General features: G+C 47.7%; 1 long non-coding RNA gene across 1 annotated transcript; it reads right to left on the bottom strand.

Moving 5' to 3' along the window:
* Window positions 1–496: 496 nt before the first annotated feature.
* Window positions 497–1708, bottom strand: LOC101178070. The gene is made up of 2 exons (XR_001116113.1): window positions 1678–1708; window positions 497–1204 (listed from the first exon to the last, which is right to left on the bottom strand). It is a non-coding gene; the product is annotated as an uncharacterized LOC101178070 (long non-coding RNA).
* Between the last annotated feature and the right edge of the window lie 14527 nt (window positions 1709–16235).

The following is a 16235-nucleotide window of genomic DNA, read 5'->3' as shown; positions in this document are numbered from 1 at the left end:
CAGCCCCTCCAAGCCTCCACCCCTGTTCATTTTTCCTGCCTCTATGCCTTGGCACCTGCTGTTTCCCCAAATAACGTGGAGCACCCACCCATGGAGCCTTCTCCTGGAACCTGAGCCCGCCACTCTTCCTCCTCTAAACTTCCCTTCAGAACACCTCACCGAGCACTGCATACATCAACTTTACTTAGGGGGTGCACTGGGGAGGGGGCTCCATAGTGAATCACACATGTAAGTTTTCTATTTTCCCCCAAAGATCACATGCTTCTTGAGGAGAAGGACCATGTCTTAAAATCCCAAATCATGCCAATGTGGTGTACATAATGGGTTCTCCAAAACCCATAAAAATTACTCACTGGTGGCAGGTTATCAGATGCAGAGCACAGGATATCTCGGGCAGGAAGATGCAATCACACAACAGTTTCTGCTCTCTTTTTTCTCTTGTTGGTTTTCCACCCACATAAAGTTTCATACACATGTACACACTCGTGAAACAAGATCTGCATGACTCCAAATTTATTCCTCCAGTGCCCTTGAACATTTAAGGAAAGTCTTTCATTTGACAGTTATATGATTGGTGTGTGCTCACTCCCCGTACAATTTCTTTGAGTATAAATATTTTAAAAAGAATAAAGATGAATGGCATAACTCTGACGAGTTAATGGGCAAGGGAGTTTCTAAGTGGAGCCCTTCACTCTGACTGAGAGTATCTGGTTGGAAAGTCACTGGGAGAATAAGCCACCTCGCTGCACAGCGTCAAAGGCTCTGACTGGCACTACCACGTCCCCCAAGGGCTCTCCCGGGACAACAGAATCATCTTCAGAAAACATCACATGAAATCCTCTCCATCTATGGTGGCAGACGGTGTGGGATGACCCTGATGAGATGAGTTGGTTTCTAATGTCTGAGACCTGACAGCCTGAGATAACGTGGACCACAGCCGCGGCCGGGAAGATCTGTGGGGACACGCTCCAGATGGAAGAATTTGTCTGGGCCTGAGGCAGCTGCATACAGAAACTGGGGATCTTCATGAGGGTTCCTCGAGCTCACTGCTCCTCTGGAGCCTCTTTCTATTCTGCAGCAGGGGCTGCTCTTTTAAGAGTCTTTGGAAGAATGAACCATTTCCATCCTACTTGATTCAGAAGCTACCTGTTCATGGCTGGTGGTGCACCTTGACCCGCAGTTTGCTTCTCTCTTGAGAAAGACACTGTGAGAAGGTGCAGAGGAAAGTGAGAGGATTAAAAATGACAAAGACGGGAGAAAGGGGGAAGAGGAGGCTGTGAGAAACGGAAGTGAACAAGAGTTGCCCAGCCAGCACAGAGGAGTCTTGGGCCTGCGGGGACATGCAGGCACCTGGAGGTGCAGACAGGATAGCTCAGAGGTGCTCTGTGGGTCCAGCACCTACAGGTTTGCTTTTCTAGGACTGGAGGCAAGAAAACAACCTGAAGCATAAAACTTGCTGTCCCTTTGCTGATGTCAGAGTGGAGAAGTTGTAGGTGTGAGCATATGTGGTCTGTGGCAGGGCGGAGACAACAAGAGCTGCAGGAGTGCCAGCCCTGAGGGGCCCAGGGTCTTTAGGCCACCTCCCATCGACAAGCCTTGTGGCTGGTGCCTTCTCTCTCTGCATTTCTCTCTCTCTCCCCCTCCCCACCCCCACACGCAGAATGCCATGCCGCGTACCCCCTTTCCTCTGTGCTCCACTCTTGCCTGAAGGTCTCAGATGAGGCACTCCACTACATTTAAAAACTCATCTCAGAGGCTCTGCCCAGGTAATCTATGTCTTAACAGGCATTTTAAAGACAGGGCCACACCCCTAGCAACACCAGCCCCTGAAGCAGCCAGCAATGGAAGTAGCCTGGGTTTAGTGTCCCTAGACCCCACCCTGAGGGCCTGCACCTGACCCTCACTCGCATCCTCAGGGTTCTGGTCTTTGCTCTTTTCCTGGAGACTTCAGTTATGAGAATTTGCTTTCATGGAACTGTATTTTTTTGTTTTGTTTGTTTGTTTGTTTTTTGAGGTGGAGTCTCTCTCTGTCGCCCAGGCTGGAGTGCAGTGGTGCTATCTCAGCTCACTGCGACCTCTGCCTCCCCGGTTCAAGCGATTCTTGTGCCTCAGCCTCCCAAGTAGCTGGGACTACAGGCATGCACCACCACGCCTGGCTAATTTTTGTATTTTCAGCAGAGACGGGGTTTCTCCATGTTGGCCAGCTGGCCTGGAACTCCTGACCTCAAGTGATCCGCCCGCCTCAGCCTCCCAAAGTGCTGGGATTACAGGAGTGAGACTTTTACATAACTGTGATTGCGGGCGGCTCAATTGTCTAAAGAAAAACAAAACAAAATAAAATCTCATACATTTCTTCCTATTGTCAACATTTTATCCCCCAAGGGTCAGTGAGCTCTGAGGAGAGTAGCTTTCCCAGAGATAATTACAACTTTAAGAAAACTGCAGCACTGTGCCTGAATGTGCAATGCCCAGGGGTTGTTTATTTCATGGGAGCCACACCTACTGTCTCGTTATCCAGTGCACCCCACCATTCTGCTGCCTAGGAGGCACCCTGCTACCCTCCACATAGGGCAAGCACTGCAGCTGCTTGGGGTGTGAGCCATGACAGGCCCGAGTGGGAGAGCTCCCTGGAGTGGGGACCCACTGTTCTACCTGCCCAGGTGTGGGTGGCTCAGGTGGAAAAACAATGCCACCTTTCATGGGAGGCAGGTGGCTTTGTTGCGACATAGCATGAGAAGAGGCAGGCCAAACTGTGAGAGGCTGTTCTGGTAATGGAAGGAAATGCATTTCCAGAGTGAAGGAGCCTATCAAGTGCTGTCGATGTGCCCAGCCCCCACGCCACTTCAGGGCTGAGAGCCAGCGGGGATACTCTGGACCAGCTGAACCGCTTGTTAAAATAGTGAAATGCTTTGGTTCCGTGTGGCAAATAGCGGCTGTCCGGAGCCCTCCCGTGTCCCAGGCACCTGGACCTACTTCTGTGAGGTCCCTGGACCTTCCCAAGCCCAGCTGCTGAGGATTCCTATCAGGTTCCTCCAGGAACGTTGCTCTTCCCTGACGGGTCAGGCCTGTCAATCTATCACATGATTTTTAGCAGCGCCTCCTTCATAAAACCTTCCCAACCCCCACCCAAATCAGAATACATTGCTCCTCAAGAAGTCAGATAGCATGTTGCTTACACACTGGGCCTTCACCACATCCTTTCATGTTATTTATATGCAGTGTGGCTATTTACTTTCACATCTGTCTCCCTCTTCAGACAATGCACCGTTCCCAGGGCCCTTGTGCCATTCGCCACAGCACCTAGCACAGACTAATTGCCACATAAGTGTTTGAGATACTGGTTTGAATTAGGAGTGACCTGGAGGTGGGAAAGCAGGATGAGAACGAAGCCCTGCTGGGACAAGAGACGTGTCCGTGTGTGCGTGTGCGCACATGGCAGTGGTGAGCAGGCATTTCTGCCATCTCTGCCCATCTAAATGTAGGGAATGAAGATGAGTGCTGGTTGGAAGTGGGGAAGCCATGAAGCAGACAAGGTTGGGCTAAGGGTGGCCACACTGTAGCCATGACAGGCTTCCCCAGGGCTCTGGCTCTCATCACATCAGGCTCCTCGGCTCTATTCAAACAGAGGCTGCCGGCTGGAACTTTAGCTTCTTCTCACTGGGACTCTGAAAGAAAGTGAGTCTATGCAGTTATCCCCAAGGCACTTGGCTAGAAGAGACCCCGGAAGGTTTCTAATTCAGCCTTTTCCCCGACAAATGGATACAACAACCTAACACTGAGTTCTCTTCCCACGGCCTCCTGATGGTGATGCTGTCCACAGAGCAGGGATGCTGCAGAACCCAAGGGGAACGTGTTGGTTGGCCCTGAGGGGGCTTCCCAGAGCCCTGCTCTGGCTCTGCTCTGCCCTAGTGGAGGGGCCTGGGCTGGAGCTCAAGCAGAGCAAGGACTGTGGATCCAGATCCGGGTTTGGGGGAGTCCAAATCTTACCCAATTGTGGGGAGCATTTTTTAAGAGAAAGCATACAAAATAGCAAACACAAAATGAGGTACAGGGCTTTGGAAGGAGGCTGCACAAGGAAGGATCCGAATCTTACACTTCACGAGCTTCACAATAAACTAACCTCTGGGGCAACCTAATGAGTGGGGAGGGTGTATTGGTTTCCTGCCTCTTAGCTGCTGTGCCACAGTACCGCAAATCGAATGGATTAAAACAGACGAAATGTATTCTCCCACAGTTCCAGAGGCTACGAGACTTAGGTCAAGGTGCTGGCAGGGCCATGCCTCCTCTGAAAGCCACAGGGGAGTCCTTCCTTGACTCTTCCCAGCTTCTGCGGGCTTGCTGGCAGTCTTTGGGATTTCTAGGCTTGCAGCCTCGTCACTCCAGTCTTTGCCTTCGTCCTCCCACCATGTTCTCCCTGTGTGTCTGTGTTCACGTGGCTGTGTACATATAAGGACACCAGTCATCTAGGATTAGGGGCTCCCCCTATTCCAGTATGACTCTGTCTAACTGACCACATCGGCAAAAACCCTCTTTCCAAATGAGGTCACATTCTGAGGAATTGGGGTAAGAGCTTCTCTATTTCAACATATCTCTATTTCGGGGATGGAGCACACAATTCAAACCATAACAGGTGCAGGAGGAGAGTGGGGAAGGAGTGGAGTGGGGCAGTAGTGAAGTGGTAGAAGCCGGGGGATCATTCTGGAGACTTAGGGTTGGGAAGTCACCAATGGCTGTTCCACTGGGCTCTCTGGGTGAGGACAGCTTCCACCCCTTCCCAGGGCCACCTGGAGGAAACAGAATCTCAGCAGACACCCTGCTAGTCGGCACTGCTGCTTCATCTTTACTCCCACAGACTCGCAGCATCACATTGCTGATCCCAAGGAACCTTGGCAGTTTCCCTTGGAAGCCTTACGCATCCCCGTGAATGCAGGCCCATGCGTGTGGGTGGAGCATGTGCTGGAGTGAGGTCCACTGAAGCTCTGGTCCCCAGCAATTGAGAGTTCACAGCCTGGTGAAACACCAGGAATGAAGATCTGCCAACAAAACCACGTGCTGAAGCTTCCAGAGCCACAGAGCCAAGAAGGTCAACTCCAAAATACTCATCACGCTCAGTGAAAGGGCAGATAAACAGGTGGTTAAAGCAGCAGGTGATTTTGGCTGGACTGCATCACTGTTTACGGTTTTCTTTCCTCTAAGAGATTTGCCCTCTTAATTATGTTTTGCTTAATCTCCAAAATGAATTTACGTTCCCTGAGCAGCCTGCAGCACAGGGGCGGGAGAAGCCCAAACTGTTCTGGGTGGCAGGGAGAAGTCAGATGGGATTAAAAACAGACAGATCATAACAAAATGGGCGCTCCACATGCATTCAGTAAACACAGCCGGCCCAGCAAGGTCAACCATGGGCTGGTCTGGTTGCTTCAACATTCTAATTAACTGGATGCCAGAGACGCCGTGCCATTTTCAAAGAATCAAGTTCCAATGAAATACACCCAAGGTTTAAGTGCTCCAGAACACAGCCCACCCGTGCTGGTTTGTCGACACCTCAGAATCCAGCAGGGGCCCAGGGACATCGCCCTGAGTGTAGATTACCCATAGATACAGTGCTGCACTTGTGAGCCATGTGGGGGACTGGCTACATCTTGCTGGCCCTGTGATATAACATAGAAGCTGCCTCTTAGTCACACCAGGCTTTGGGGTTGTTTGGATTCTAGATTAAGAAGCAATGTTAAAATGGAGAGTTGATTGCATTTGTATTTGAGGTCATGGAACAGAGCGCACTGGTTGACCAGTTGTGTTAAGAGCATGTTTGAGCTTGCTGAGCAGGGAAAGGCAGGCTCTGCGTGACCCAGCCCCACCCCCAACCCCACCCACACGCAAGAGAAGAAGGACAGCCTCTCTGCCCCTTGGAAGGTGCCATTTAAGGCTCTTCTGTGACTCTTTAGTTGGCTTTTGTGCCACCCTGTTGTGGGCTCATGATATGCGATCAATAGGGACCATGTCTTATGTTTGCTCTCATTCTAACCCCCAGTGACTGGCATAGTGCCCCACACAGAGGAGGCCCTAACCAAATTTTTAGTTAAATGAATAAAAGAGTAAACGAACAAACGACATCGAAATGAGAGGAATGGGGATCAGAACAGAAGAAATCCAGGTGAACCAAAGAAACTGGGCAAGGCTCCATGAAGGAGTGTGATCCTGTTTGGCTCTGCATCCCTACCCAAATCTCATCTAGAATTGTAATCTTCATGTATCAAGGGAGGACCTGGTGGGAGGTGATCGGATCATGGGGGCGTTTTCCCCCATGTTGTTCTCCTGATAGTAAGTTCTCATGAGTTCTGATGGTTTTAAAAGTGTAGTACCTCCCCTCTACCTCCTACTGCCATGTAAGATGTGTCTTGCTTCCCCTTTTGCTTCCGCCACGATTGTAAATTTCCTGAGACCTCTCCAGCCATGTGGAACTGTGAGTCAATTAAACCTCTTTCCTTTATAAATGACTCAGTCTCAGGTAGTTCTTTACAGCAGTGTGAAAATGGACTAATACGAAGACCTGGGCTGGGCAACTGAGACTAGTGGGATTTAACCCAGAAATGAGACAGAGAAACCAGAGTCATTTCTGTCAAATATCTTCCAGGGAGGAAAAGGCCTGTGCCATTAGGGATGTTGGGGGCTCAGTTAGTTAACAACCCTCCTTCTCTAGTCTCAGGGTGGTTATTTCTCCATGGGACCAAGCTAGATCCTGACATGGAAGCTTTAGGAATTCAAGATCATACAGCGCAGCTAGCTGGTAGAGGCCAACAAGAGGCAAGGAAGGCAAAGAGATATAATCATCTAGCGGGGGACTCTGTCACTAAGGTATTGGTAGCTAACTAGTCATCTATGCTACCAGAGTCCAAAAGATGCCTCCACTCCAGACCCCAAGAGCGATAGTGGGTGCAGGCAATGAGTGTGAATTCATGTTGTGCTTAGGCAATGGGGCCCTGAGTGGCTGTGCTTTACGCTCTGGAGGAGAAGGATTAGAGAAAGTCTACATCACCCTCCTCCTTAGTACCCTGGACTCTTAACCACTTGCACTGACAGGTTTTCCACTTGGGCTTCTTGGATTTCCCCTAAGGAAACTTTTCAACAGCACCACCTACTCCCAGTGTCCCATTTTGGTTCTCACACAGGCTCATCCATTCACACATACTTATCCAGCACCTGCCATGTGCCAAGCTCTCTCCCAGGAACAGGCATGGTGCAAACCAGGCAGGGTCCCTGCCTTCACAGAACTTACAGTCTCCAGCAAGGAAGACAGAGAACAAAGAAGGAGAGGGAAGGAAAGAAGGAAGGAGAGAAAAGGAAGGAAGGAAGGAAGGAAGGAGGAAGGAAGGAAGGAAGGAGAAGGGAAGGAGGGAGGGAGGGAGGGATTAATTTAATTGCTGGTGATTGCTGGTATGAAAGGCACAATAAGGAACATCAGCCAGGACAGCATGACAGAGCATGTAATAACGTGTGTGGCAACTTTAGATATGGTGGTTGGTAAAAGAAGGTAGCACTGAAGAAGTGACATTTGAACTGAAAGCCATAGGTAAAGAAAACTCGTGCCAAACGTCAATAAAGAAAGATAGGGAATAAAGTTTTGAAATTATCCCAATTAGACACTGAGATGTATTGTTATTAACGACAACTAACCAAAGTGGCTTAACTAAGTTAGAGGCTTATTTCTCTCACATAAAATAAATACAGAAGTAAGCAGCCCTGAACTAGTACAGCAGCTCATCAGGGTCCTAGCTCTGTCTAGCCTTCTGTTTCTCTTTCTAGTACCTGGCTTCAAGCTTTACATTCACATCATGGCTCAATATAACTGCTAAAGCTCCAGCCATCACATCTGTATTTCAGGCAGAAAGAAGACAAAGGGTAAGGAGAAATGAGGTCACTGCCCAGTTATGTGTCTTCCTTTGAGGGAATTTCCCTGAAAATTCCATGCAGTGAATTCTCATTTACATATCTTTAACCAGAACTTAGTCTCGTGGCCACAACAAGAGGCAAGGAAGGCAGAGAGATATAATCTTCTAGCGGGGCACGCTGTCACTAAGATATTGGTAGCTAACTAGTCACCAGAGTCTAAAAGATGTCTCCACACCAGACCCCAAGAGCATGAGCCTCTGTTGACAACACTGATGGGATAGAATTTAAAATAGGCCACTTCCCCACAGGTGGGACTGAGGATCTAAATCAGAACTCAGAGGCGGGCTGCTCCCCCACCCTACAGAGCCCACCTTCAACCTTCCCGAGTTCATCTCCCTGTATTAACCTCATTTGGACACATGCTATTCTTTCCCCTGAAGAATAGAGAATGAGTTGGGTTTTTTTAAATGCTTATAGTAGATTTAACAGTGACCACTCAAAGATGTCAAGTCCTTATCCCTAAAACTGGTCAATGTTATCTTATTTGAAAAGGGGATCTGTGCAGATGTGGTTAAATTAGGGATTTTGGGATGAGATTACCCTGGATTATGCAAGTAGGTCCTAAATGCCCTCACAAGTGTCCCAATAAGACAGAAACAAAGGGAGTTTTGAGAAACAAACAGAAAAGAAAAGGAAGTAATGTGGCATGGAGGTAGAGATTAGAATGATACAGCCACAAGCCAGGGAACACCTGGGGCCACCAGAAGCTGGAAGAAACAGGAAACATATCTTCCCCAGAGCCTTCAGTGGGAGCAGGCCCTGCCAGCACCTGGATTTCAGACTTCTGACTTCCAGAATTGTGAGAGAATACATTTCCGTCGTTTTAAGCCACCCAGCTCTTGGTACTGGGCTTCAACGGCTTGAGTAAACTAATCTGGTAGTATGCCAGCCTGGGGAAATACACCAGCCTGGGGAAATACTGAGTTAGAGGCACATCTTCTACTGTAGACTGGTGGGTTACATTTTTCAATTAAAAAAAATAAATCACAGAAAATCTGGTAGACAATGGAATATATATCAGATTTGTGAGACTATAACAAAAATATAAAAGAAATCTCAAAGAAAAAAGGTACAAATGTAGACATAAAATTATAAACTTCTATAAGAAAAATGATGAAAGTATTTAAAGCATATGTGACAAGACTATAAAACTAGAGTATATGAAGAATGCATTCAAGTTTGTGAGCAAAACAGCTAGATCCTAACATAGAGACAGAAGTATATGAGTGGTTATCACAATAGGAAATTCAGTGAATGAGCACAGGACATCATAATAAAAATAGTTGCTTTTCACTGTGTCAGATTCCATGGTAGACTCTTCAAAAACACCATCTCAAATCCCTACACAAATCCTGCAAGGCAGATGTTCTCCCCATTTTATAGTTGAGTAAACTGAGGCCCAGGAGTATGAACAAGGCCTAGGGAAATGGAATTTGAACCTAAGCCTGAGAAAATAATTTTCATTGCAGATAATCATTCATTGATTTATTAAATATTTCCATTCTACTCTGTAGAAATGGGCACTGTGCTAGAATTTGGGATGTTAAAATTGCTAAGATGCCTCTCTTTTCCTTGGAGACCTGAATGTAAGGGAGCAAGTAGAAAAGTGAGCTCTCAAAGACAACAATGAGAACATGAGAGAACCAAAGCCGCACACTTGGAGACGCCCATTTGCATCCAGACTGATCAATGGTAACATCCAACAACAATCCCGGTTTCGGAGAGCAATTTTGCAATTCATAGCAGGAGCCACAAAGATATGTACACCCTTTGACCTAGTAATTCACTCCTGGAATTTTATCTTAATAAAATAATTCAAAAGAAATAAAAAAATCCTATGACACCATATGTTTATTGTAATATTGAAAAAAATCACAATAAGAAGCTGAGAAGAGGCAAGAGGCATTTTGAGACATCCTAGGACAAAAGCTTGGGCATGTGAGACTGACTGATAAACAGGAGGAAAGGTAGTTCAGAAGCGCTGGTCAAGCTATTCTGTGACCCAATGCCTTGGTGCCCTGATTCCCCTGGACTTGCCCATTGCTTCTGCCTGAGTCACAGATTTAGCCTGTCCTGATCTCAGCATGTGTCCCTGTGAGCAGCCTCAATTCTGGCCTAGTCTGTGCACACAGCCAAGATGGCCAACATGAGGGACATATGTTTTAACAGATTAGAGAAGATAAACATGATGAACTATCATTCAGCCATTTCAAAAGACATAATCAGGAAGGCTTTCTCGAAACATGGAAAAATGTTTCACAGCAGAGGCAGCCTAGATGACCATAAGGGGAAGGACTTAATGGATTGCGGTGAATCAACACAATGGAACATTATAGCAGCTATTTTTAAAAGGTAATTATGAAGACCATGTAGGGAGGTGGAAAAAATGTTTCCTATTGTAATAAGTAAAAACTGCTGAATACAGAATTATATAGGAACAGACTGTAAAAGGCTTCTCTACTTCTCAAATCTTCCATCATATTATATAACTTTTATCATCATAAAAATGGAATGTATACAAATAGACAGTGACATGCCAAAGTTTCTGAGTTAGGGTGGGGTAAGTGAGTGGAAACTGTAATTTTTCATTAGCATTATTTCAGTATTTTTTCAGTAAAACAAAGCATTGAAAAGACAATTCATTTCAAAATTAAGAGAACTGTTCAAAACTAGCAGATAAATAAATATTTTTTGAGGGACTTCAGAAACATTGTTGTAGGCTCTGGTGGTAAAGGGTTAAGCAGCTAAACATGGTGCTTACCCCCTTGTTTTTCTGTCCCCAGCTTCGTGGCTAAAGAGCTGCAAAGACGGCACCCACAGTTCCTCCTGCTCTCCTGCATGCTCTTCCCACCAAGATGTGGAGATGACTTGGCAGTCCTCACAGCCCTCGGCGCCTCCTCTGCCTGGGCTCCCACTTTGGTGGCACTTGAGGAGCCCTTCAGCCCACCGCTGCACTGTGGGAGCCCCTTTCTGAGCTGGCCAAGGCGGAAGCCGGCTCCCTCGGCTCGCGGGGAGGTGAGGGAGAGGCGCCAGCGGGAACCCGGGCTGCACGCGCGGCGCTTGTGGGCCAGCTGGAGTTCCGGGTGGGCGTGGGCTTGGCGGGCCCCGCACTCGGAGCAGCTGGCCGGCCCTGCAGGCCCCAGGCAATGAGGGGCTTAGCACCCGGACCAGCGGCTGCGGAGAGTGTACTGGGTCCCCCAGCAGTGCCAGCCCACCAGCGCTGCGCTCAATTTCTCACGGGGCCTTAGCTGCCTTCCCGCGGGGCAGGGCTCGGGACCTGCAGCCCGCCATGCCTGAGCCTCCCACCCCCTCCACGGGCTCCTGGGTGGGCCGAGCCTCCCCGACGAGCGCCGCCCCCGGCTCCACGGCGCCCAGTCCCATCGACCACCCAAGGGCTGAGGAGTGCGAGCGCACGGCGGCGGGATTGGCAGGCAGCTCCACCTGCAGCCCTGGTGCGGGATCCACTGGGTGAAGCCAGCTGGGCTCCTGAGTCTGGTGGAGATTTGGAGAACCTTTATGTCTAGCTCAGGGATTGTAAACACACCAATCAGCACCCTGTGTCTAGCTCAGGGTTTGTGAGTGCACCAATCGACACTCTGTATCTAGCTGCTCTGGTGGGGCCTTGGAGAACCTTTGTGTCGATACTCTGTATCTAACTGATCTGATGGGGACGTGGAGAACCTTTATGTCTAGCTCAGGGATTGTAAACACACCAATCAGCGCCGTGTCAAAACAGACTACTCGGCTCTACCAATCAGCAGGACATGGATGGGGCCAGATAAGAGAATAAAAGCAGGCTGCCCGAGCCAGCAGTGGCAACCCGCTCGGGTCCCCTTCCACACTGTGGAAGCTTTGTTCTTTCACTCTTTGCAATAAATCTTGCTACTGCTCACTCTTTGGGTGCATGCTGCTTTTATGAGCTGTAACACTCACTGCGAAGGTCTGCAGCTTCACTCCTGAAGCCAGCCAGCGAGACCACGAGCCCACCAGGAGGAACGAGCAACTCCAGACGCGCCGCCTTAAGAGCTGTAACACTCACCGTGAAGGTCTGTAGCTTCACTCCTGAGCCAGTGAGACCACGAGCCCACCAGAAGGAAGAAACTCCGAACACATCCGAACATCGGAAGGAACGAACAACTCCAGATGCGCCACCTTAAGAGCTGTAACACTCACCGCGAGGGTCCGAGGCTTCATTCTTGAAGTCAGTGAGACCAAGAACCCACCAATTCCGGACACAGTCTTACATCTGGGCTGGCTTATAACTTGCCTTGGCCATAGCACGTGGTGCAGGTGACACTGTATGACTCCGGGCCTTGGCGTGTGTTTCCTAGAAACAGATGCTTCTGTTTTCACCCTCATGGGAGCCAACTGCCATGTACACAAATCCAGCTGTCCTGCTAGAGAGAAAAACCACATGGAGAGAGAGATGCTGAGGGGAGAGAATTTGACTCAGCCAGCTCCTCGGTGCTCCAGCCACCCTGCAGAGGTACCAGACTTGTGAGCAAGGCTATCTTGGATCCTCTAGCTCTGGGAGAACCACCCTCGCCAACACTATGTGGAGCAGAGACGAGTCATCTGCACTGAACTCTGCTCTAATTGCTGAACTGTAGGCAAATAAATGTTTGCTGCTATTTGCCGTCGCTAAGTTTTGAGATGGTAGCAATAGCTAACTGAAACAGCTCAAATCTTGAACAGACTGAAGGACTCTAGGACCAGCGCCAAGTCTCCCCTGGTTTTACATTTCCTTTCCCACACAGAGCCTGGCACTTTATAAATGTTGGATGGATGGATTCAGGTGAGAAAGAGGAGGGAAGCAGAACAGGCATAATAATGCCTAACTTTTACTAGGCACATTAAAGCTCCTTTCTGTGTATTGACTCAGCTAATTCTCACCACAGCATGGTTGAAGAACTATGGCACAGAGAAGATAATTAACTTATTCAAGGAAAGCACAGTGATATCTGGGATTCAAACTCTGGCAGTCTAGGCCCCATGCATACAACTATTTTGTTATGTTAAATAACATGATGAAGATTAAGAAGTCTAAATGCTGGCTCTTAACAGTTGTCTTCTCAAATAAGTATAGAGAGAAACAGGACAGGATAATTATCAGGCAAGGGCCTGTGGCTGGGCTTCAGGAGGGATGTTCTTGGCATGGGGAGCCTGTGCCTCATTCCACAGGGTAATTTTGCACACACACAAACCCCTGGGCAGGCTGGGCCCCACCATGCACCTGCAGCCTCCAGATTTCTGGAATTCAAGGATTCCTACAGGCTTACCCATGCAGGTGGGTGAGTTAAATAATCCACACCACCCATTAGTTTCCATTTTATATAAACACTATGCTGGAGAAATGGTGAATCTTGACAGGCCTGAACCATCCAGTTCAGGAATTGGAAAAGTATAGCCCAGGGCCCAAGTCCTCTGCACCACCTGTTTTTATATGACCTGCAGCTAATAATGTTTTTCACATTTTTTAATGGTAAAAGTGGAGGGAAAAAAATCAAAGAATAATACTTTTTTTGACATGTGAATATATTACATGAAATTCAAATTTTAGTGCCTGATATAGTTTGGATATTTGTCCCCACCTGAATCTCATGTTGAACTGTAGTCCCCAGTGTAAAAGGTGGAGCCCGGTGGGAGGTGTTTAGGTGTCGTGGGAGTAGATCCTCATGGCTTGCTGCTGTCCTTGCAATAGTGAGTGAGTTCTTGTGAGATCTAGCTGTGTGCATGTACGGCACCTCCCCCGCCCCAACTCTCTTGCTCCTGCCACGTGATGTGCCTGTTTCTCCTTTGCTTTCCACCATTTTCAGTTTCCTGAGGGTTCCGCTATGCTTCCTGTACAGCTAACAGAACCATGAGCCAATTAAACCAGCTTTTTTTTTTTTTTAAATAAATTACCCAGTCTCAGGTATTTCTTATAGCAATGCAAGAACAGCCGAATACAGAAAATTAGTGCCAGGAGTGGAGCATTTCCAAAATGTGGAAATGACTTCGAAACTGGCTAACAGGCAGAGGTTAGAAGAGTTTGGAGGGCTCAGAAGAAGACAGGAAGATGAGGGAAAGTTTGCAGCTTTTTAGAGACTAGTTAAATGATTCTAACCAAAATGCTGATAGTGATATGGACAATGAAGTCCAAGCTGATGAGGTCTCAGACGGAAATGAGGCAGTTATTGGGAACTGGAGCAAAGGTCACATGTGTTATGCCTTAGCAAAGAACCTGGTTGCATTGTGCCTCTGCCCTGGGGACCTGTGGAAGTTTGAACTTCTGGGTGATGATTTACGGTATATGGTGGGAGAATTTTCTAAGCAGAAAGCATTCAATATGTGACCTGGCTGCTTCTAACAACCTATGCTAAGATGTGGGAATAAAAAAATGACTTGAAGTTGGAATTCACATTTAAAAAGGAAGCAGAGTAAAAGCTTGGAAAATTTGCATCCTGGCCATATAGCAGAGAAAGAAAAAGCATTTTCAGGGGAGGAGTTCAAGCAAGTTGTGGAGCAACCACTTGCTAGAGAAATTTGCGTAACTAAAAGGGAGCCAAGTGCTAACAGCCAAGACCTTGAAGATCTTTAAGGCATTTCAGAGATCTTTGTGGCAGCCCATCCCATCACAGGCCCAGAGTCCAAGGGAGAAAGAATGTTTTTGTGGGCCTGGCCCAGGGCCCTGTTGCTTTGTACTGCCTCGGGACACTTGTTCCCACATCCTAGCCACTCTAGCTCCAGCGATGGCTCAAAGGGGCCCACATACAGCTCAGGCTGCCACTTTGGAAAATGCAAGCCATAAACCTTGGTGGTTTCCATATGATGTTAAGCCTGCAGGCACACAGACTGCAAGAGTGAAGAATGTTTGGCAACCTCCACCTAGATTTCAGAGGATATATGGAAAAGCTTGGGTGCCCAGGCAGAAGCCTGCTGAAGGGGTGGAGCCCCCACAGATGCCCTCTACAAGGGCAGCATGGAGGGGAAATGTGAGTTTGGAGCTCCCACACAGAGTTCCCACTGAAGCACTGCCTTGTGGAGCTGTGGGAAGGGAGCTGCTGCCCTCCAGACCCCAGAGTGGTAGAGCCATCAGCAACTTGCAATATCAGCATTGAAAAGCCACAGGGGTGGAGCTTCCCAAGGCCTTGGGTGCCCATGCCTTGCACCAGCATGCCCTGGATACAGGAAATGAAATCAAATGACTATTTTGGAGTTTTGAGATTTAATGGCTCCCCTGCTGGGTTCTAGACTTGTGTGGGGCCTGTATCCCCTTTCTTTTGTCCAATTTCTCCCTTTGTTTACCCCAATGTAAACATTTGGGTAAAGAACTACTTACTTCCTTTGTTTCTCCCAATGTTTACCCAATGCCTGTACCCCCATTGTATCTTGGAAGTAAATAACTTGTTTTCATTTTATAGGCTCATAGGTGGAAGGAGATTAGTCTCAGATGAGACTTTGAACTTTTGAGTTAATGCTGGAATAAGTTGAGATTTGGGGGGACTATTAGGAAGGCATGACTGTATTTTGCAATGTGAGAAGAACATGAGATTTGGTGGGGGCCAGGGGCTGAATGATATAGTTTGAATATTTGTCGCTGCCCAAATCTCATTTTGAATTGTAACCCCCTGATGTTGGAGGTGGAGCCTGTTGGGAGGTGTTTGATCATGAGGGCAACATAGCTTGGTGCTGACCTCGTGATAGTCAGTGAGTTCTTATAAGGTTTGGTCGTTTAAGTGTGTGGCCCCTCTCTCCCCACTCTCTTTCTTGCTCCTGCTCCCACCATATGACATGCCTGTTCCTCTTTTGCCTTCCACCACAATTGTAAGTTTCCTGAGGCCTCCCCAGAAGCAGAAGCTGCTATGCTTCCTGTATAGCCTGCAGAACCACAAACCAATTAAAACTCTTTTTTAAATAAATTACCCAGTCTCAGGTATTTCTTTGTGGCAATGCAAGAACAGCTTAATGCAGAGCCCATAAACAAAATTTTATTAGAATATAGCCACACCCATTTGTTTATTTATTTGTATTGTTGCTACTACAAAGACAGAGTGATAGAGACTGCATGGCCTACAAACCCAAAAATATTTACTAGGTGCCCTTTTACAGAAAACATTTGCCAACCCTTCATATAGATAATACTTACTTGGCTCTTAGCCTGTTTTCTATCTAATTACAAATAACTCAAAATATTATGGTATTGACAAGGCCTATGGGTAGGCAGGCTAACTACGAAATGCTGGTATGTTAGAGAGATGCTTTTCCTGATACTAGGCTGAGGATCTAAAGAGAAGGGTCATAGCCTG

This window comes from Nomascus leucogenys, chromosome 7b, assembly GCF_006542625.1.
Source record: "Nomascus leucogenys isolate Asia chromosome 7b, Asia_NLE_v1, whole genome shotgun sequence".
Lineage (NCBI taxonomy): Eukaryota > Metazoa > Chordata > Mammalia > Primates > Hylobatidae > Nomascus > Nomascus leucogenys.
Note: the sequence above shows the minus strand (reverse complement) of the source record. Positions and strands in the feature narration are given on the sequence as shown.